This window comes from Anomalospiza imberbis, chromosome 5 (genome assembly GCF_031753505.1).
Source record: "Anomalospiza imberbis isolate Cuckoo-Finch-1a 21T00152 chromosome 5, ASM3175350v1, whole genome shotgun sequence".
In the NCBI taxonomy this organism is placed as follows: Eukaryota; Metazoa; Chordata; class Aves; order Passeriformes; family Viduidae; genus Anomalospiza; species Anomalospiza imberbis.
In genome coordinates this window covers 71209791-71231188 of record NC_089685.1, presented here as the reverse complement: position 1 = coordinate 71231188, position 21398 = coordinate 71209791, and the positions used below count along the sequence as shown (strand labels likewise).

The following is a 21398-nucleotide window of genomic DNA, read 5'->3' as shown; positions in this document are numbered from 1 at the left end:
CTAATCCCAGCTCAAATACTTGTTCATGCTGCAGCTTCTATCACGTTTATGAATGGTCAGCACAGCCAAGTGTGAGGAGGTGCCAGAGGCAGTTTGAGAGGTGGCTGGAGGAGGGCTGCCTGCAGCCACCTTGATTTGGGTTCAGAGGTGAGGGGTCTAACAGCCCAAAACAACCTGTACAACCTCATTTAGCCTGCCAAAAGCCTCAGTTACCTTTGAAAAAGGGTTCCTCACTATAGAAACAATAAGCATTGCTCTGTGTTGGTGACTGCAGGGAACTGAAACCCCGGTGCAGGCAGTCGAACCCCAAAGCAAGGACAGGGCATCTGTGGGAGCGATGGTAGCCCTGGAAAGGTGCCTTCCATGTGCATTGCTCCCTTTTCTTGGCATGTTGGCACAGCCTGCCGTGATGGCAGGGTGCTGCAGCTTCTCCCCATCTTCCTGAGTGTGGGGTTTGTGGTCGGGAAAGCAGAGGGATGTCAGGAAAGCAGAGAGGTGCTGCCGCAGCCCGGCCCTGGCAGGGAGGGGAGCTCAGTGTGCCCGGGCACACCCAGAGACCAGAACACAGCGGGTCCTGTACTCGCGGGGATTTACACAAATCTGCGTTCCAGGGTGCAAAGAGAGCAGCTGGGAGAGATGAACAGGGACTCCAGAACCTTGTGATTTAAAATATTACTGCCCCTCAAGCACGTCACTGTCGAGCCCACCCCTACTTCCTCCAGTTTGCTCCCTTTGCTGAGGAATTAGGGATGACCTTGCTCAGTGCAACTGAGCTAACACAAGATACAGATGTCTGGATCACATCTCCCACTGGCTGTGACCCTTCCTTCTTGTGAATAATTGCTACGTTTTTTGGTGGTTGTTTGCTGGTTTTGGGGTGGTTTTATCTTTTGGTTTGTTTTGGATTTTTTTGCCTTTATGACTTTGAAGAACAAACTTGCTTTATTTTAGGACAGTCCTTTACAAACTTATGAATGTCAGCTTTGGAGCAATGAAATGTATGGATGCTTCAAAGAAATTACTGGATTTTTTTTTTCCCTTTTCTCTAAATATCATGTTAAAGACTAGTTTTCCTTGATGCTCTCAGGAACAGATTAACTTAATTACTGATCCCCTCCTCCTTTAAAACAGCTCGAGGCATTGTTTTTGGCAAAGTTATAAATGACTCAAAATAAGAAGTTATAATGAGAACGTTAGCCAGCCATAGCTCTAGTTTTCATTATTGCAACTATCTACAATACTTTGCAGTACTTTTTGACATAAAGTGTAGACCCAGGCCATGAAAAGAGCAAAGTGGGCTTGTATTTATCATTTTGATATTGTTCTTACTTAAGCATTACTTACTGGCAGAACATGAGGAAGAGTTTGTTGCTAACTACAGCTTGCAATTTGCAACCTCCCCAAAGAAACGATGACCTGGTACATGTGCCCACATCCTTACATAAAAACAGTATTTATAATCAAAGGGTAAAATTATGTGGCCCCAAATAGGCTTGGCAGACAGGGAGCTCTGTCAATCGTCTAGTGAGGCTCTCCAGCTAACAGAGGGTGGTAAGAATCATGTGAGTGGGGGGGAAATGAAAAAGTGGTGGTCATATATGTTTTTCTTCAAGAGCCAGATGCTGGAGGCAAGTGATTCCACTCTAATTTTCTTTCTCTTGCCCTATTGTTTTTTTTTTCTTTTTAATGTATATTTGGGGTCCTCGTTACTGTGGAGGAAAGCCGGAAAATGTGATCCCAAAATACTCTAGAGGCTCAAAATCTATTGCCTTCTTTAAAGACAGTTCCTTGATTCAGCAGACTGTTGTATCTGATTTGTGATTTAAAAAGAGGGGAAAAAAAATAAAACCTCCTATAATGGTGCATTGGGAAGGGACACAAGGCTTGGCAGCAGGAGAACAGAGGCAGTGTTGTAGAGAAGTTAATGTGTACAACTGTGGCTAAATTAGAGTTGGATGCTCAGAGTTGCACTGCAATGTCCTCAGTACAACACGAGATCAGATACCAAGAACATCTAAATCATTGTGATTTAGATCACTTATGCTGAGCTGCTGCTTAGGCACAAATCACCCACACTCTGCTGCTCCTGGTTTTGTCTGTTGGGATGAATATTTTCAGCCTGCCCTGGTGTGATGTGGTTAGTTGCATTAATCTCTTCCTTTCTGCTCTGTTCTTTTGGACATTATGGGCATCTAATCCCCAACATCCATTCTAAGTCTCTTACATGGATGCCTGGAAAGAATGCAGGAGACAGGCCAAGGCTTCCACCACGAGAGCAGAGCTGTAGCTGGGCTGCTTGGCAGAGGCTGAGTCAATGCTGGCATCTCGCTGGAGGGAGGACTGAGGAAAGCATGCACGGGAAGGGGGTGAACGCTGGCAGTGCACTTCTGAAAGAGAGAAACACTGATTGCATTGTTTGCAGCATACCTTTATGGTCAGCCAAGAAAAGCTAAAGTGTTTAGAGGGACTCAAGGGATTCATCCCATGAAGTGGTGAGCCTGGGGTTAGTTCTGCCTGATGTCATGAGCTCAAGACTTGTGTGTCTAAATTAAGTGAATTATCTGAGTTTCTTTGGTTTGCAAAGAGATGAACTGGTGCACAGTAGGTATGAGTACATAGGTGCATCTCGGAGTCAAACTCTCCTCCTTGCCTGCAAAAGGAGATAGATCTCCCTAGATTTTAAATAACTTTGCCTAGGTGAGATTAAACAGGGCCTAAGCATCTGGTTGCAGGGGTCTTGGAGATAAGCTTTCTGCATAGTCAGCTGAAAGGGGATGGTTTCTTCTGAGAAATATTGGGACCTTTTCAGGTAGGCTTCCATTCTTAATCATTCACTGAAAAAGATATCCATAACTTTATTTGTATACCTTTGCCTATATAGGATGCCTGCATTCCTAACCAGCTGCTTAAGCTAAAACCTGGTTACCCACTGACACAGCATCTTACCACGGCATGCATATTCCTACAGGTTCTGAAGACATGCCTAAAAAGGCAGGATTTTTGTTGCAACACCAATTTCTGATCTTCTGTTGAAGGAATCTCTCGTGTCAGTCTCCAGAATATAATGGTATTTGTACAGTGAAAAAGAAAAAGGCTTAGTGAAGGTTGTACATTATTTTACATTTAGTTATCATCAACAAACAAATGCTTTAGGGGTCTTTCACAGTTACTGCAAAAATTGAAATAATATATTTTATGTCTTGAGCTCTTGCAAGTACCTAATTTCATAATGCATGGAACTAAATAAACCAGGAATAAAATTAGGGCAATATCAGTGCTTCCCTGTCAGCCCCTCTCAGGCTGCTGCAGGGCAAAGGGCCTTTTCTGCATTAATTATGTCCAGTGTGCTGAAAGGTTTGGCTGGAGCCTCAGCCCCACACAGCTTGGCAAGGGTCTGACATGGCTGGCCAAGCCTTTCTCCCCACTGACTTGACTACCAGGGCTGACAGCTGCCAGGCCCTGTTGTCCTCAAATGGAATTTTGCAGAGGTTCCTTCTCAAACTCTTGCCACCGTCACTCATGGAGGGAGCTCTGCTTTCTAGGTCAGTGATTTTGTGTATCCTGCCTGTATTTGCCAGCCCACCCTTGTAAACTGTGTGCCTGAAGAGACTGCTTTGAATGAAGGCACTCAATAATTCACATGTGAGTGTGCACAACATTTAGAGCCCTCCTTTTGTCCCAGTCAGGCTGATTCTTCAGACTCAGGCTGAAGCAAGCAGCTGATCTGTATATCTATAACACTTGCAGGGTGATGTGTGATGTCATTCCTGTTTAAGAGTGACCAAATATGTTGTGCATATCAGTGACCACCACCTGTGTGTCTGGGATAGCGTCTTTTTTGGATAGTAAAACCTCCTGTGTCACTGAATGCTGAGAAAATACTTGCACTGATAATCCTGAACCCTGTCATAGTGTGTTTGCTCTGCTGGTGCCTTTATCCATCGTGGGCTGCCAAACTCATGCTGTCCTTATCTCATCCAGAATTCTGGCTTTCATTATTAATTAGAGGTCAGCTTTATGCCTCCAACACCTGTTTAAATTATCAGGCCAAATTTGAAACTTTAGTAAAGAACGTGCCCTGAGTAATGGCGTGAGGATGAAAGACAAAATCAGACCTTCACCTATGTAGGAATAGTGCTGGGAGTAAGGGAAAGAAAATGTTGGGCACAAACATCTGGATTCTGTCTTTTAAAGTCTAATTGATGAAAGATTGTGAAAATGCAGGATGGGTGTCATGATGTGTAGTAGGAAAGGTGAGGTGGCTGAAGATTTGATCAAACTAAAAAGAGGGTAAAAACCAGGAAGTGGTGTGAGACAGGAATTACTGTCCTGTATGAATGGAAAGTATAGGTAATGGCATGGTTCTTAATAGGAAGATTCAAACTCAGCATTTAGGTAATTACATGAAAAGAGGGGTGCAGAAGACACTGCTTGGGAACTGAAGACTTGGTTGATTACTTGAACAGGAAGCATTTTAGCCATAATGCTATAGAGTAGCCTATTTTAAAAGGTACTGTTATCTTAAGTAGTGATGCATCCTTTTGTTATCAAGCTTGGTATATCACTTGTTAGATCAAAATATTAATAGTTGTGTTGGTAAAGTGTGTCTTTCAGTCTGTTTCAAGCTCTGGCATCTTCTGCTCTCTTCTCTTGGTGCAAAGGGTAAAATGCTGCCTTGGGGCTGTTTGCATAGTGATTTGTTCAGAACGGGAGATGAACAGAGCCACTGGGGGGGAAAAGCTCTCTGCTTTAGTCTGTGGGTGAGTAGAAATGAACTGAGCTACAGGGAGGGTTTCGTTTGCATAACCTGTGGGTTTCATTTGCAAAAGCTGTGTAACCACAGTTATCCTGTTGGGAATCTCTGAAACAATTACATTTGGGAAATGTACTTAAGGAGGCAGCAAAGGCTACTAACTAGTTGGAGACTCTGCACCCTCCCTGGCTAGTGAGAGCCATACTTGTAGCCTGGTATAATGATGCTCTTTTTCACCCATGAAAATTGCATATAGCTTAAAAAAATCTTAGAGAAGCAGGAAATCTGGGGAGAGCCTTGTGTGAGGGAATTCCAGAGATGGGCTGAAGCTTCTCTGGAATGTGCCACTGCTGGCATCCAGAGTCATTGTAATTTTGCTATGTGTTGGCAAGAGGTTAAGACTGAGGAGTGCTTTCTCAGGGTCTGCAGACAGATTTGAGTAAATTCTTTGTCTTCAGTGGTTCAAATGTGTGGTCATCTGTTCATTGCTTGATACAATGGCTGGAGAAATGAAAACAATGCTGTTAGGATCACTTTCACAAGGGACCCAGCTACTAAACCTCTGCTACAAATTCCTAGCTATAGGTACAAGTATGGATATGAAGCATGTACTGTCCTTCTCTTGATAGCGTTTTTCTTTCACAGTTCATAAAAAATTTTCTACCTTCTATCCAGAAATGGGTTATTTGCAAGTTTGAAGGTGTTGGATGTTAATGGCATTCAAGAAACATTTCAGCGATCCTAGGGATTTCTTGGGGGATTCTCTGAGGTGTTTGTGCAGATGATATTTTGTTTTAGAGAGAAATCCCATTTTTTTAAATTTCATTACTGTGGCTTTTGGCTTTTTTGATCATGGATTACACTTTGAATGCAAAGCAGTGTCATTTAGATAAGACAAGTTGAAAAATACTACAGAACTGATGGCTTTGTGTTTAAAGTGGTTACTTTTTCAAAATACCCACTAGCAAATATGCTCAACAGTAAACTTCTGAGAGAATTGTTCCTAATAGAATCAATTTTAAGGAAGGGAATTGCAGGATATCCTGGTGTGATCTAGTGAGAGATAGGGCAAGCATCAGTAGGGTGGCTAAGGCTTGGTTTCATTTCAGAAAATTGTGGTGAATAGCAAAAGTAGGATGAAGGGGAGGGATTGGAAGATAAAGAGACAAAACAATAGAAAGAAAAGCAGGGAACATGAGATAAATTATCTTCTCAGAAAGTGCTTTATACCTTACTTTCACAAGAAATGCTGCCTTTTGTTGAAGAACAGTTGCAGTCAGGAATCAGGACAAGGTAACAGAGAGAAGAATCCCCCCCTCTGAGAAAAGTGTGAGGATTTAATTTTTTTTTTTTTTCTATTAACAAAAAAATTTCTAGGACTTTAGGATTTCTAGGACTGTCATCCCCTGCTCTAGTAATAATCTGGTTTGTGTAGTGCCCACATTGAACCCTGGGAAAGAGAGGCTTCTGGTTCTATTTGTAGCAGTCAAGAGGCGCAGCATCACCATAGCATGTTTGAGTGTGTATTGTTTTGCCTCACTGAGGGACACTTGTCCCTGGGGACAGCAGTTCATTTATCTTCATGTCTGCTCCAGAGGGAAATTGTCAGGAGCAGAGCACAGTTAGTTGTAGTAAGCTGTGTATGTGTGTGCTGTGTTTTGATGTAGTTCACTGGCAGCTGGTAATCAGACCTAGTCTGTCAAACTCATTTCACCTGAGACCTAAAGTGGAACTCCCATTCTGATCTTTAAGGTAAAAGCATCACAAAGCTGCTTGGCTCCTAACCTTCTAGCTTTTAGTACAAAAAAAACCAAACAAACAAACAAAAAAAAAACCAAAAAAAAACCAAAAACAAAGCCCCCGACTCCAAACAGAAAAAAAAAAAAAAAGATAAACAAACAAAAGGCAGTTGGTAGTACTATACAAACTGTTTGAGTAGAACATTTTTTCATGCAGTGACTGCATTAATATATTTGATGAAGCTGAACCCCTATCCTTACCTGTTTGAGCTGCTCCTAACTGGGTGTTTCTGCATTTCTTACCAGTTTGCTTCCTTAGGTTACATCTTTCAGATTAATTAGAAAACTGGAATCAATTAAAGATTCCTAGGGAACAAGAATCTTGATGGTAAATATTTTGGTACCCAGGTAATAGCTGTTAGTGAACAGGATTCCAAACTACACGTTCATCTTGGCTGCTTCTGTTTCTTCTGGTGGAGTCAGAAAGCAGGAGAGAAATTGTTCCACCTCTCAAATTCTGCATTTGAATTTAAAAAAGATCTTTTTCACTTTGCTGAAACAGTTCTTGTTTGTCTAGTCTGTTTTCTTGTGTGTTTTTTTTTTTTTTTTTTTTTAGCTGTTGCAGGATTGGCAATGTTCTCCTTTTATTCTGAAAGCTGCTGAAAATATTCTGAGTAGAAGCTGAAAACATAAGACAACAGTCTCTTGATGCTGCAATGCTTCATGGCCAAATGTTTCATGACTTCTTGTACTACTTTTGTTTCTGATGGCTCTATAGCACTCAGAGATTTGCACTAGAAAAGAGGGAGAGCAGCTGACAAGGATTGTTCTTTGTAAGCTGGGCCCAAATGGACCAACAGAATATCTTCTTTCTTATCTCTTCATCTGTTGCTTTCTTCTAAAGGGAAAATAAGGTTATTATATATCTTCTATGAATACTAATAAAAGGGTGGAGCTGGTGGGATGATAAAATAGTGACCAAGGGAAGATGCTGTGCTTCTGAAGTATCCTCTTTTAGTCCCAAAATCTGTGGAGTTTTTCAGGGTATGTTGCACTTGTTTCATTTGGCTGAACCAAAGATCTTCAGTTTGAGATCTTAGCCCATGTAGGTGTTATTTGGCTTCAATTTGGACGAGTATTGTACAGCTTGTTTGTTTGGTTTTGTTTATTTTTATTAGATTATCTATTAGACATAGATGAATAGCTTAAATCTACAGATAAGGAGTAAAATATATTGTGTTAATCTCAACATCAGCCGGGAGAAATCTTCCTAAAATTTTCTGTTCTGCTTATGTTGGTTGTGTTATTCTTCATATCCCTTAGCAAGCGGATGTGCACGATGCCTGATCCAGGAAATTACAGTTTTCTTACATGAAATTATTAAAGGGTATTGGACTGGCTTTATGTTACTGCGTAAGTACTGTCCCATAAGAAATCTTGTCATAAAACCCCCAGAAGTAATTTCTCTTAGCAACAGTTTATTATTGCCTACCAGGCTCTCTCTCAGAACCGAGGTTTTAAGGAAGAAGTTGGAGGTACCTCACAGTTCCCCACACCAAGATTGCCATTAACATTACATTTTGGGTTTGGCAAAAGCATTGGCTGTATAAAAACAAGGGAACAAAGGATGACTTTTGAAATTATTTTGCCCTGGGCAGGGCTGAAGAAATAATGCTAAAACATATTAGACATGGGTTGATGACATGAAGTGTGATTGCAGGATGTCATTGTGAGAACTGAAGGGAAAAACAAGCAGTGTTTCACTGAATGTGTGAGTCTTGACAATGCCATCAACATGAAGAAAACTTCCAGTGCTATGAGCAGGGCCAGTGCTCTTCTGAGCTCAGGAAGTGCTTGTTGCAGCCTTGAGATTGCTCTCATGCAGAAGAACTTAAAGAGAGAAGTGCTTTGGGAAATTGTTTGGAGAAGGCAAACCACAGTTTATTTCTCTTAAGTTGCGTAGCTGTGGGGTATTTTGTTGACAATCTTGTATGATTCAAGGTTTTTCTCCTAGAAGTCCATTTTTTTTTTTTATTACGAGATTGTGATAAGCTGTTATATTTACAGTAATTGCAGTAATTGATTTAGTTAATATATATAATGGAAGTGCTAGAATTGAAGCTGCCAGTGGAATTTTAATTTGGTCCTCTCTTGCTTATACACTATAGTATAGTCTTTAATTATGGAAAGACTCAGTATTTTATTCATACAGCTGTATGTCTGCATGTATTCAGAATATTCTAAGTGCAGTAGTTACCTGTAGGGCCTTATAGGTATTTTCTCCTAAAAAGTTTGCATATAAACCTCATAAAATCTCATACTAGTTTTCAAACTCTTATTCCTCTTTCCTCTAACTTGCTACATCTCTGCAGACATAAAAATGGTGTCACAATGCTGCTTGGACAGATGCAAGAACTAGGCTGACAGTACCAGAAAATCTTTTTTCCCCATTATTCTCTTGCTCCCTACAATGAGCACCATCTACCTCTGTTTTTGGGACTCCTGAGGCAGTGGCTGGCTACTTAATCTATTCAAACATATGTTCTCTTCCAACATGATGCTGGTGCACATGCAAACTGTACCAGATTAAAAATGAGCACTTATCACATCAGTGTTGTTTGAGAATCACAGTGTGACCGTAAGAGCTCATAGTTATCATACACATGCTGCAATTTAATCAAACCAACAATTAATTTGGATTGTCTGTGCAAGTTTGTTATCAGTAAGGCTTTTCTTTAATCAGTGTAAATCTGAATGGTGATTTTTATCATTGCAAATGTATTTTTAAAAAATGACTTGAAGTAATAGATAGGAAACATATTGCACAAAGCTATTAACACCATTAACTCCCAATATGCTTTAAATTCATTGTAAACCTGAATTAACAATACAGCTAATTTTTAACTTGCCTCCACAAGATCTAACATTTTAAATATAAAGTACATCTGTAATACAGATATTAGTCTAAATTTGCAAAATGGAGAAGCCCTCTCTGAAGCTCCCAAAACTCTGCCTGTTCTCTTCCAATTGCTCATGAAATTTTAACAGCTTGGCCAATCTCCTCAGCCTTTTGGCCTGACTGGCCATAGGAAGGACAACTCTGTGGCCAGAAATGACAGTTGGCTGCTGATTATTTTATCACTTTTTTTAAAGCGGTCTAAGCCAAGCTGCTTCTTTCATTTCAATCCAAGCCTTTCTCTTTGCATAGCACATCTACTTAAAAAAAAAAAAAAAAAAAAAAAAAAAAAAGGCATTTTTGGCCAATTCTAGAATTTTAAAAATTTAAACTCTTAAGGCAGTGTTGCAATTCAAAGAAACCCTTCTCTGGTTCATTATGTAGAAGGAACCTGGGCAAGTTCTGCCACACATTTAACACACATCAAGCAGCAGAAACTGATGTAGAAGGGAAATGCCCAAAGTGAGCATCATTCTTTCCTCAAAGAATATGTGCAGGTCATCCCATAGGAATTTAATTTAGATGGGGTGTATTCATAGAGGCTTCTAAGCTGCCTCTACCTAATAATGGTTTATGCCTATTACTCTGGTAGATTTTGAGCAGAAACCAGTAGGCAATTGTGACTTAGCACAGGGTAGACATTTTAATTTGTTTTTAATATTTGTTTTATAAATGAACTGTCTAGATGGTCATCATGCTGTGCACTGTAGAAATTCTTTCTCCCTCTGTTAAGCTGCAAGGTAGGCAAATAAACTTGGGCAAAAATGTAAAGTATCACTTTCTCCCAGGGAATGGCAAGACCTGGAAAGCCCAGATGACAGTGAGCTGTGAGAGGGGAGGTTGCATCTCGGCTCCAGCAGTCCAGCCATTGAGATCTGCAGCTGGTAGCCAGGGCAAGCAATTGGATAGCCAGGGCTGTGGACTTGTCATAGCTCATACAGTTCTCATGCTGCTGCCGCCATTGTTACAGCTCAAGATTAAGCTCCAGACTTTCCTTGACATCAAAGGAAATATTTACATCAGGCTGAAGTTCTGCAGCTGTTTCCAGGCATAATATTTCTGCAGTACCATTCTCCAGTGCCAGCTGGTTCTTATTTCATGAGCTCAGACATAGCTTTGTGGGTGAAAGGCTGTTCCAGAAAGATGTTGCTCTGGAAGTCACTGTTGCCTCCATGTCTTGCAGTCACCAGGAGAGATCTGGAAAAGCAGAGACAAGCAGTGGTTGTTACTATGGCTGCTCTCACTAATCATTCATTCATCCAGGAATGTTTCATGGTGTCACAGGAGCTGGCCTGAAAGCTGTCTCTGCTTGGCAATACCATGTCAGGTAAAACTGGCACGTGGCTTGTGCTGATGTGCTGGGAGTCTGAGAATCCTGTCACCTGCCTTGAAGGTGTGGAGGATCTGGGATGTCGATCCCTGGATACAAACAGCAGTCGGTTCTCCCTGACTTCTGTTGCTATGCCTGTGATGCCTTGTGAAGGCTGACCTAGAACAGAGACTAGACAGAGCTAAAGAATAAAGCAGGGATTGATTAAGAGGCCTCAATAGATGCACCTTGGGCAGCACAACCCAAAGAGGTCCCAAAATGCACGAGCGCTCCCGGGGGCTCTCACTGGGATCAGCTCTGCTCCATTGGCACACTGGAGTTCATTGTCCCATTCCAGCTTTAGCCCATGCAGTCCCATCCTGCTTGTTTTTCTCTCTCCAGCCCACGTTGTTTGTGCTCCTGGGCCTGAGGTTTGGATCATTTGTCCTTGGTCCCCAGCTGGAGCAGGAATTGTTTTGTCTCCCTGCTCTGTGCAGAGAGCTCACCATCCCCTAATGTGAAGCCTAGACTTACACACTAAAGCAGCACAGAACCTGGAAAATATAAAGGCTAAATGTGAGGCATCAGCTGTGTGCCACCAACCCCAGAAGTCCCTGAGGCAGGATGTAAGGCAGATGGGGATGGGTTAGCTGTGCTCATGTATGGGAGAGCATCCTCTCTCCTGCCCCTCCTTCATGTCCCCTCCTCACCCGACTCTTCATAAATGCAGCTGTTAGTTTGGAAAGGCCAGGTACTACAAAGCAGTTACAGCAAAGCCTGTCTTAAATCTTATACAGACAAGCCTTTGGATGAATAAATCAACCTCTTGTGACTTTTTCAACCTGTGGTTTTCACAAGTCATTGCAATGACATTTGAGGCTTTATTCATGGGTCCAAAGGATCTCATCCTCTAGACTAAGCTCTCTGAAATGAGCATTTACATGCATTGGCTTGTTTCTGTGTGTTTTGAGTTCTGCTCTGACACTGATTCTTGCCATTTCCTTAGGCAATAACATAGATAGGTTTCTCTGTAAATTACTTAGGACCTGAAAAACTGATGGTGACTGTATGATAGTAATAAAATATTCACTGTCACTGAATTTTTGCTATATACTGGAAATTTGCAATTCTTGAAACACTAAAAATTATTCAAGCTCTTGTCCTTTCCACCTGATGTATGGAAGCACTCCCCAGAACTCTGTGTCCGAGAGCATGACCATAATGATTCTAATGTGGGGCTTGAAGTTTTTCTGCATGCCAAAAATAAGATTTAAAAACTTTGTAGAAAAGACTTTCTTACCCTCTACTCAACACGTGTTTTTATATGGTAATAAATAAAATTTGAAGTTGATAATAATCAGAAAATATTTGCAGTGTTGTAATCAAAAGAGGACAATGACATCCTATGGTAATAACTAGTTCAAGAGGTTAATTCCCTTAAAATAAGGATACTTTTTCCAGCCATAATAACAGTAGTATGTCTGGTATTCTGCTAGTTTTAATGGAGACTGGAAGTATAACTTAAGTCCAGGTCAACAAAGTTTTGCCTAATCATTAAGTTGCAAATTAATTTCTCACTCATTTGGGTAACTTAACCTGAATATTAATACTCTTTTATTTTTGTATGAAAGTTTGCTTTTTCTTCGCCAGTAGTCCATTAATATGGAATATATTTTCTTTAACAAATGCAGAGAACCCCCTTTTCCCCACCTCCCTATATAGAAAAAGAACATATCTGTGCTCAAACCAATAAAGAATATGCTGTAGATAAATTCATACCATAGCAATGGAGCGTAAGGATTCCATTAATGCTTTAGTGATATTATCAAGCAAGAAAAAGGCAAAATGGATCCACGACTCTTACTCTGCTGGGTCTGTAATGAAGCAATGTTGTAGCAGCTGCTGTACTTTCTTTTTTTTTCCCCTGTAGTCATCGGCTGGTGTATTGTGAAAGTTAAAAAAAAATCCTGACCTTTTTTGTTTTTCTGTCTCTATTTTTAATTTATTATTTTTAAGTAAGTCGTCTTCCTTTTGTTACTACTGTGATGTACTTCTCCCTACTAACTCCAAGACCAATATGGAAATTACTAATATGACAGAGAAATATGAGCTTTATAGTGTAGAAAAAGTGGCTGTAGCAATGTATCAGAAATTATTGAATGTTATCGGTCACAGCACAATTTATTATTTTACCAGTGTGCTGTGAAAAGTTGCTCAGCCAACTCAAAGCTTTCCTAGTGTATTAGTGTTGTCAGGGAGTTTAACTGGTAGCACTTTGCTAAATGCAAGCACAGGAATTATTTGCACATCAGGCCCTCAGGTTCCCCCCTCCCCACCCCAAGCCATCATCTTAACACACCGTCTGCACGAGAATTTGATTTACCTTTTTTATTCTGGACTTTGTGTGGTAAGGCTTTCACAGAGAAAAGATGGCTGAAAGATATAAGGGAGGGCTGAGAATTTGGAAACTGTCTGCTCTGCACTTTGTGTGTGCTCCCCACCAAACTCACGTGTAGCTCTCATTAATGCTAATGGGATTTAATACATGCTGCAAGAGGAAAATATCCTCATTTATTTTGCACTGAATCTAGTGGGTAGCAAAAGTGCTGTATTGACAACTCTGGAGCCCTCTATTTATCCAAAAAACAGGCAGTGTCAGAACAAGTTCCTCTTAGAACTTTGGTGTCTCAATCCTCTGGTGGAAGGAACTCTGGAGGAGAGCGATGAGTCTAGTGGCACACATGCAGTAAATAATCTTTTTTTCAGTATGATTGAGTAATTATGATAACTTTTGTCTCTTGCTATGCATGTGTGTATAATAGTCAGAAAAAAAAAAACCCTCTCTACTGAAACTTCTCACAGTAGTTTTATTAAGCTGAAAACGTTGGGGGAAAAATGGAGGAGGAAGTTCTTTATTAGGATCAAGAGAATATTGTTGTTTTGTGGCTGAGATAAAGTTAGGCATAATTATATGCACATTTCATGGAAAATTTTGAGTTCTTTCAGAGAAAAAGATTTGAGCTGACTTGCCCTTTTATGGAAAACTGTCTTATTTTCCTGTTTATTTTTACTATTGTCCTGACTCATCTAAACTTGATTGATTGACGTTATTTCCATTGAACAGACAGGATGTTCACTTCAGTTTTCAAAATCACACCCAGTCCAGGACTATACCTCATTATTTTGTTCTTTTACATCACTCCCTGACAGCAGAAGTCTGGGTGAGTGTCCACCTGGCTGGCCTCACACATCTTCCTGTGTGATGATCTACGTAAAGCACGTTTCAGAACAAGCAGCTCTCAACTGTTGTGCAGGAACTTCCTGGTCACAGATTATAATGAAGAGTTTCAGGATTGAGCATTGTTGCTTTCCCCCCTCTTTGGGCTAGAGGAGAAGGCTTTTGAGAGACTAAAACTTGCTGGGGAAGGAGTCAGAGCATGCATAATACCATCAGGCATGTTGAAAATCAAAGGTGGTGTACATTGACTTGACTCAGGTTCTAAAATGTTGTGGACTTCAGAGAATTTAATTTAATTTCTACCATGGAATTCCTTGTTGAGAGTGTGTCTAGGACACATTTTGGCTTTGACTATTCTGTTCATCCTTTATCATTTGTTATTTCAGTTTCTGAAAACTGAAATAACAAAGGAAATATTTCTGAAATATTTCAGAAACAAGTATTCCACCTTGTTTCTCATTTAAACCCACCTACCACTGGGTTGTGAGTGCCTTTTATAGGTGGGTATTTTTTAAACCTCATGCTGGTGCCTAAGGAAAAATCCCTGACTTCTGTAATCTCATTCTAATAGATGTATGCTCTTTTCACCTTCAGGTGCTTAGTGTAAAATGGGCCCTATGGAGCAAAAAACTTGAGTTTTCATATTGTCCAAGCTGTTGTCTCATGTTGTTTCATGGAAACAAAATAATAATAAAAAAATGGAATCAGTTTGAAGTTAACACCATCCTTGGGAGCTGATCTTGTAAAACCTAAACCAGATATTAAGTAATGTTTTTATCATTTTCTCTTATTTTGTGTCATGCCAAAGAAATGGTTGATGCTTAGGTAGTAGGCAAAAGATATTGGAAAAGGACATGATAATGTAAAACTAAGGTGTGTTTTGAAAGTTGGATGTGAGCCTTCCCTTTACATTTCCTTCTGTAATGTTGCAGTTGCTTGTTATTTGGGTCATTAAATCAACCTGCAGATTCCAGGAGGGAGATCTCATTCTGAAACTTATGTTTTGTCTGGTTTTTGGTTGTTTTTTTTTTTGTTTTGTTTTTTTTTTTTTTTTTTTTCTTTTTTTTTTCTTTTAAGGGCCATCTCACTTTGTAGTTGAACTGGATCTCTGCTGATACTAAAGACAATTCCTGTGGAGCTCCATTTCCAATATATAATTCAACAATTAAAAAAAAAACCCTGTGCTTTCATTTGAGAAAAATGTGTGGTTGAACAGAATTCAGACTTGTAGTGCAAGGCTTGTTTGCAAGGCTTTTTAACTTGGCTAAACATTTAAGTTCTCTTCCACAATTTATTTAATTAATGTTCATCTCATTAGTGGGAATCTATCTTAGCCATCTACCATTATACAGTAAATTGCTTTAATGAATTCTCTGATTCTCTCAAAATTCCCAATCAGAGGAGAGGTCCTGCTAATGTAATATGTCAAGAAAGTACAGCTTTGGAGATTCATTGGATTTTATTTCTTATGAATTGTCTCTGGAAAAACTCTGAGGGCAGTGCAATGGTCGGAAGGGATCATTAGTAAACCTGCTTGTTAGAGATGTCCAAAAAGAACAAAGTTTTATTTGGTTTTGAAATTCGTTAGCACACTGTTGATCTTTGTTTTGCTATGAGGTGTTTTTATTTGATGGTTTTGTTAGTTTTTTTTAAAAATATTTTTTTATTATGGTCAAATTCCCTTTAAAATAGGCTGTCAATGCCTGAATTTCATTTTTAGCTTAACTCAAATGACAGAGGAGCAAGGTGTGTTCCAAGGAAAGCCCGTAAAAGTATCTACCAAATTTGTCATGTTTTCCAATTGCTTCCAGTGCACACTGCAGGTACAGTTTTGTCTGTCCTGCTCTCTCCCTGCTAACTATCCCTTTCTTTAAGCTCTCTGATGCTTCTCATTCATAGGACAGTACAATGATGTTACAATAATTTCCCTTCAGCAGCAGGAGAATCACTGCTGTATAGTATGCCCTTTAGCTAAAAGAAAAATTGATTCTGTCATGTATACATTTATATCTCATCTATTTTTTTTTTGAGGAAATTTTTAACTTTCTTTATGAGGCTGAGGTAGAAAATAATCAACCATTGAGATATATGACATGGTTCTCTCATCTTGGGAAGGCTGTCCATCTTGAGAAACGGGAAATTCAGGAGCAAAGCTAAATGATGATTAGAGCTCTAGGCAGGTTTTCTTTTCTACAAAAAAAATCCAGTTACATTTGTGGAGAATGTTTTTCTTAAAAAAATTTAAAAATAGGGAACTGAATACAATGTGACAAGTATTTGGAGTATTTTCCTAGCTGAATCCTAAATTTGGGAAAAACACATCTTCACAAACAGCCAAATTTTAATCCATGTGCTGTTAAAAGGTTTATTATCTTGAGATAGGGGTGCATTCTCTCAAGCAGCAGGAGTGCCTCTTGCTTAATTCACTGGGCTAATCAAGCATCTGCCTTCCATTCCTGGCCTGTCCTGTGTGGTCTTTGCTATCTCAAAGTCTGTTTCCTCAGCTTTCAGTTTGAAAAAACTGTGATAATTGTCACTTTGCCTCACCAAAATGGAAGAAAAAATATAGAATGGTGATGAACATAGTTTGCAGCATGGGGCACCCCATGTATTCGGAAGAAATCCAAATGTAGGCTGCATGACAGTGTCCTCATCCAAAAAGCTGCTCCAAAGTCTTATATTAAAAGTTTGACTTATTGAAGTGTCTTTTTTAAATTAGAGTAATCAGTTTTCATGGGGTGTTGAACACTGGCCAGCTTCCTTCATAAAAAGGGACCAAAAGTAAATAAAATACTCAGAAGTCATTTTCTTGAAATAAATTGTGAAATACATAAAAATCAAATATTTTGAGTCCAAACCCACTGGTTTTAGTTGGTTGAGTTTTTGTTTTCATTTTTGGGATTTTTCTGTTTTGTGGTTTTTTTTTGTTTATTTTTTTTTTATGAAATTGAGTACTTTTTTGGTGTGATGACTTTTAGCCCAGATTTAGCTCCAAATAAACTTAAAAATCCCTTTTGAGGAGGTAAAAATGATGGCCTGTCGTCAAACACCCTGTTTTATACACCCTGCTCCTGATTGAAAAATGTTATTTAAGTTTTTACTACCAGCTCTATAATTTTGATATTCCTGTTTTGCCGTTTTTCTTTTCAAGTGTAGATATCAATGTTCCTACTTTTTGTCATGTGAAGTTGATGGGCTCACTGTATCAGTTGTTCCAAGTTAAAATCTTTATTTCTAAGCCTTTTGCAGTAAATTCTGCAGTCATGAACTTAAATTGAAACTGAGGCAAATATGTGGGGATTTTTTTTCCTATATTTGCATTGCATTGGTTGTAAAGAGTATTTGAAATAATTTTCTGCTCTGTCAGAGAAAGAAGCTACTGAATAATGGGCTTGAATAAACTAATTTTGTAACTCTGAAGCAAAATTGATCAGAATGGGGAAATTGTAGTATCTGTTTAGAAAAAGTCTTTAGGTGGAAAAATCTAACTAAACTCGGAAAATTTGATGTTGCCAGCACTCTCAGGATTCAGTTGTAATTCCTGAGGATGATGTCTCACATTCCATTCCCCTTGGTAGCCTAGAAAAGTTGCATTTCCTGGGATTCCACACAGCTTCTTGTCATATGGAAGAAAAAATCTGAAATAGTGAGAGTTCCAGGCCACTGCCCACTATGGGAAGTTGTAGTCTGGATAATATCCAGCCCAGGCTGTCTGATCAATGTCAAGCAGAGAAACTTCTTGCAAAATTAAGATGCACTTAAAGGGAAAAAAAAATCCCTCACCCCAAAAACTTTATGAAAGTATTTTCATTAACCATTCTTCAATCATAAATTTTCATCCTCTATAATGAGGGATAAAAGGGCAAGCAGGTAGACAGAAAGGGCTGAGAATATTTGTATACATGAATATGTGGGCAAATACGTGTTTTCCTAAAATTGAGCTCTTTTTGTTATAACAACAGAGGATAGGGTTTCTGGGAAGGGAGATTTCTCTGATCCAGGGGCAAATCCTTATTCCAGGATAGGTTCTATCCTCTTCACTTATATCAGGATCATGTGTGTCCCTCTGACTGAGAATCCCCAGTTATCTTTCCTCTTTTACTTTTTCATTTTTAATAGCAGCACTTCTTATTACCTATAAAGAAAAGTGAAGCAAGTTTTTTTTTCAAGAACATATGTTTATTTTATCTTAGTATGTTAAACTTTAAAAAGTGTTTTAGAATTAATTCATTGTGGAACCCTGGGGCTAAGAACCACATGTCACAGGTAACCAAATTAGAAGTCCACGGGTTATGAGATCACAAGCCCCATGAGAAATATTTAGTGGTATGTTTACTTAATATCAAACAGCATGTGAAGTTTATTTATTAATATGCCTGCAGGTTTCTCTCTAATCCCACTTCTCAAAGATGCTCACACAGAGATAGGAAAGCCAGGAGGGGGTGAATTGCCCTGGTACTATTTCCATCTAATAGAATAATATATCTGTTAAAGAAAAAAGTTAGGGTACAGTACATACCTTCCTGACCTTGACCAAATCTCAAGTCCTGGTTTACACAGGCGCCTGTTGTGTGCTGTTTACAGAGAGCAGAAAAGCACATGCACAGCAACTTCCTCTTAGGGTTATGAATCTTTAAGAAGAAAATTCATTTTTTAACGTGGTCAGAAGAGCAATTGCTCTCAGCTAAGCAATGAGAAAGCAATTCACCCATCCTTCCTCACGTTGTGCTGCAGTAATAGAGCCTGGTGGGAGGAATTCTGCTGGAAGGAAATCTTCTCCCTTCCCCTTGCTGATGGTGGTGGAGCTCCAGAAACCAATCCTGTCCCAGCCAGAGCCAGCAAGCCAAGGACCTGGCTTGGTTCCACCTGCGCTGAGGTGCCAGGCACTGCTGCCTGTCCCCTCCACACCTGCTGGGTGTCACCCACAGCCCCTGCAGCCGTGGGAGGTGTGTTCTGCACAGGGCTTGGGATCATGTCTATCTCTACTGGGCTTGTCTCTGCTGTCCAGAACCCCTGTGTATTCCTCAGGCAGCTTTACCAAGGACAGAGTGCTGCTCTACAGCTCTTGGTCATACTCCCAGACCTGCCACTAACCCACTGATTTTTATGTGTTTCTCTGTATCTAACATTTACCACCCTAATGGAGCATTTTCAGATTTACTGACAAAAGTTTTCACGGAACTGCAAGAGGTACTAGTGAGTTTATCATGCTGCCAAAGAGCTGGGAAGGATTGCTTGTGTTTGCCACAGTCACTTTAGCCTTCTTGATCATTTAGCATCTTATTTATGCACCAGATAAAACATTAGGTCTAGGTACTGTTGGAAAAATAAAAAACAATTGCATCAATTCTGTCTTTCACTTGTTCAATCTATGCAGCACATCACTACCTTAGATGTTAATAGGCAACTGCCTGGATTTCCTCTGAGTTTATAATTATTAAGCTCATAATAAACCTGAAAATTAATGGCAAGAGAGATCTTTTTATGCTCTCGTTAAAATGTCAAAGCTTGGGAAAGTTTTATCAAATGCTGAGCTCTTTGTCTTCTGTGTCAAGGGCTATTACCAGAATAGGTGCAGAGACAATCTGGACACCTGCAATCTTCAGACAGATTCCATCAAGCTCCTATCTGTTAGAAGCTGCAGTGCTTGCATTTGGATTCAATATCTAACAATAATGTGGTATTTTATAAACATTAGTGGGCCTGATTTTGCACTGGTCAGCACAGGTAAAAAATAGGGTACTTTTGGAAAACAAATAAAAAAGGAATTGGAACTGTCTCGATAAATAGTGCAAATTGTAAATTTCCCAAAGATGCAGTCTTTTACTCAGGCATAAAAAAATAAGACTAGCAATTACAATATTGAGGAGTTGCACAATCTGCTTCTGCAGTCAAGGCCTAATATTTACTTGACAATGCCTTTATATTAATATATATAGCATTACATCCTTTTAATACATTGAATTGCAATTTCTCCTTTCTGTTGGATCAGAAAAAAATCACCTATCTCTGTAAATGGAGTAAACCCATGCATTTTCTGACTCTTTATATCAGTGAAGATCTTCATACTCTTATTGATAATGCTTTATAGACATAAGTGGAATATTCATGTTTGGAGAAGTAGAGAAACTTGCTTGAAGTCTGGAAATTGATCTTCACAAGCCAGTTTCACAACCGGTTTTTTTTTTTTTTTTGGTATGACCTTGGCTGAGGAATATGCTCCCTCTTTTTCCTAAGACCAGTTCCCTAAAACCACAGACCTAGGAAACGTTAGAGCTCTGAAACATGATTTCAAGCAATACAGTAACTTGTCCCTCTGAAACCCCTTTTTGATGAAAGACATTATTGTCCTATTGTTAAACACCTGTTCCAGGGTGTCACTTTTGGCAAGGAAGCTCAGTGAATATTGGTGTTTAACACTTTCCATGTTTTACCTCAACTACAGAACTTGGTTCCAAACAATATTGTCTTTCATGCAAAAATATTTTGTAAGCAACAAATACATATTTTTGAGATGAATAGTGAAAGCCAGACAGGCATAACCACATTTAGCTATTTGAAGAGGTGACTTGCTTTTCAGAAAATACATATTTTTTTTTTTATCTGTGGCTGCTGAGAGCTTTTTGAATACTTAAACTTGGTGCCAATGCATATAAATTTGAAGTAGGATTTGTTCATGTGTAATTGTAGAGTAAAATATGGCTGAATTGCCAGCTATAACTTAGCTATTATAGAGAAAAAGAGAAAAAAGTTGAAGGGATGCAGTTGTAAAGAGTTTATCTTCCACAATTTATCTTGTCACACAAATCTGGTTTAACTTTTGTGTTTGCTATTGTCTTTGTAGTGTGCCAACTCACTCTGTGAAGTATATACTTTTTTTCCATGTGTTTTCTTATAATTTGTGGTTCTTTGGGTTTCTGAGTTTTGATGGGTTTGCAAATCTACCTCGTAATAGATATTGATTATTGTGCACCTCACAGCTTTCATTATTAGGTAAAGTCTGGTTTCAATAAAGGAAAGCACTTGTGAAGTAAGAGAAAAGGCATCTACACAGATCTGATCCGTAAGTGGATGAAGTGCTTCTAAACTTTTTCTCTTCCTCCACTAAAGAAGAGCCCAGTTGGTGCCATGGCTTACCAACAATTTCTGTTTATTTTTGTGAATATTCTGTTAAAGAAGACAAGACTGTGCACTTGCTTTTGCCCACCCCAACAAAAAAAATTAGCTTCTTGCCAGACACTTTCCCTGCTGTGCTATCAGAAGTGGTGCTACAGGCAGTTCTGGGGTTGGAGATATGGACTGAGGTGATTTTATGTTAGCTGGCTCCTGAACAGACAGGTCACAGACAGAATGGTCAGCTGGTCTCCAGAATTGTGCTTTGCCTTTCAGTTGCTGATGTGGCT

At 39.4% G+C, this 21398-nt stretch overlaps 1 long non-coding RNA gene across 1 annotated transcript in view; it reads left to right on the top strand.

Annotated features, from left to right (window-relative positions):
• Positions 1 to 21398, top strand: part of LOC137475060 (uncharacterized) — an 88958-nt gene that overhangs the window by 534 nt on the left and 67026 nt on the right. The window lies entirely within an intron of this gene.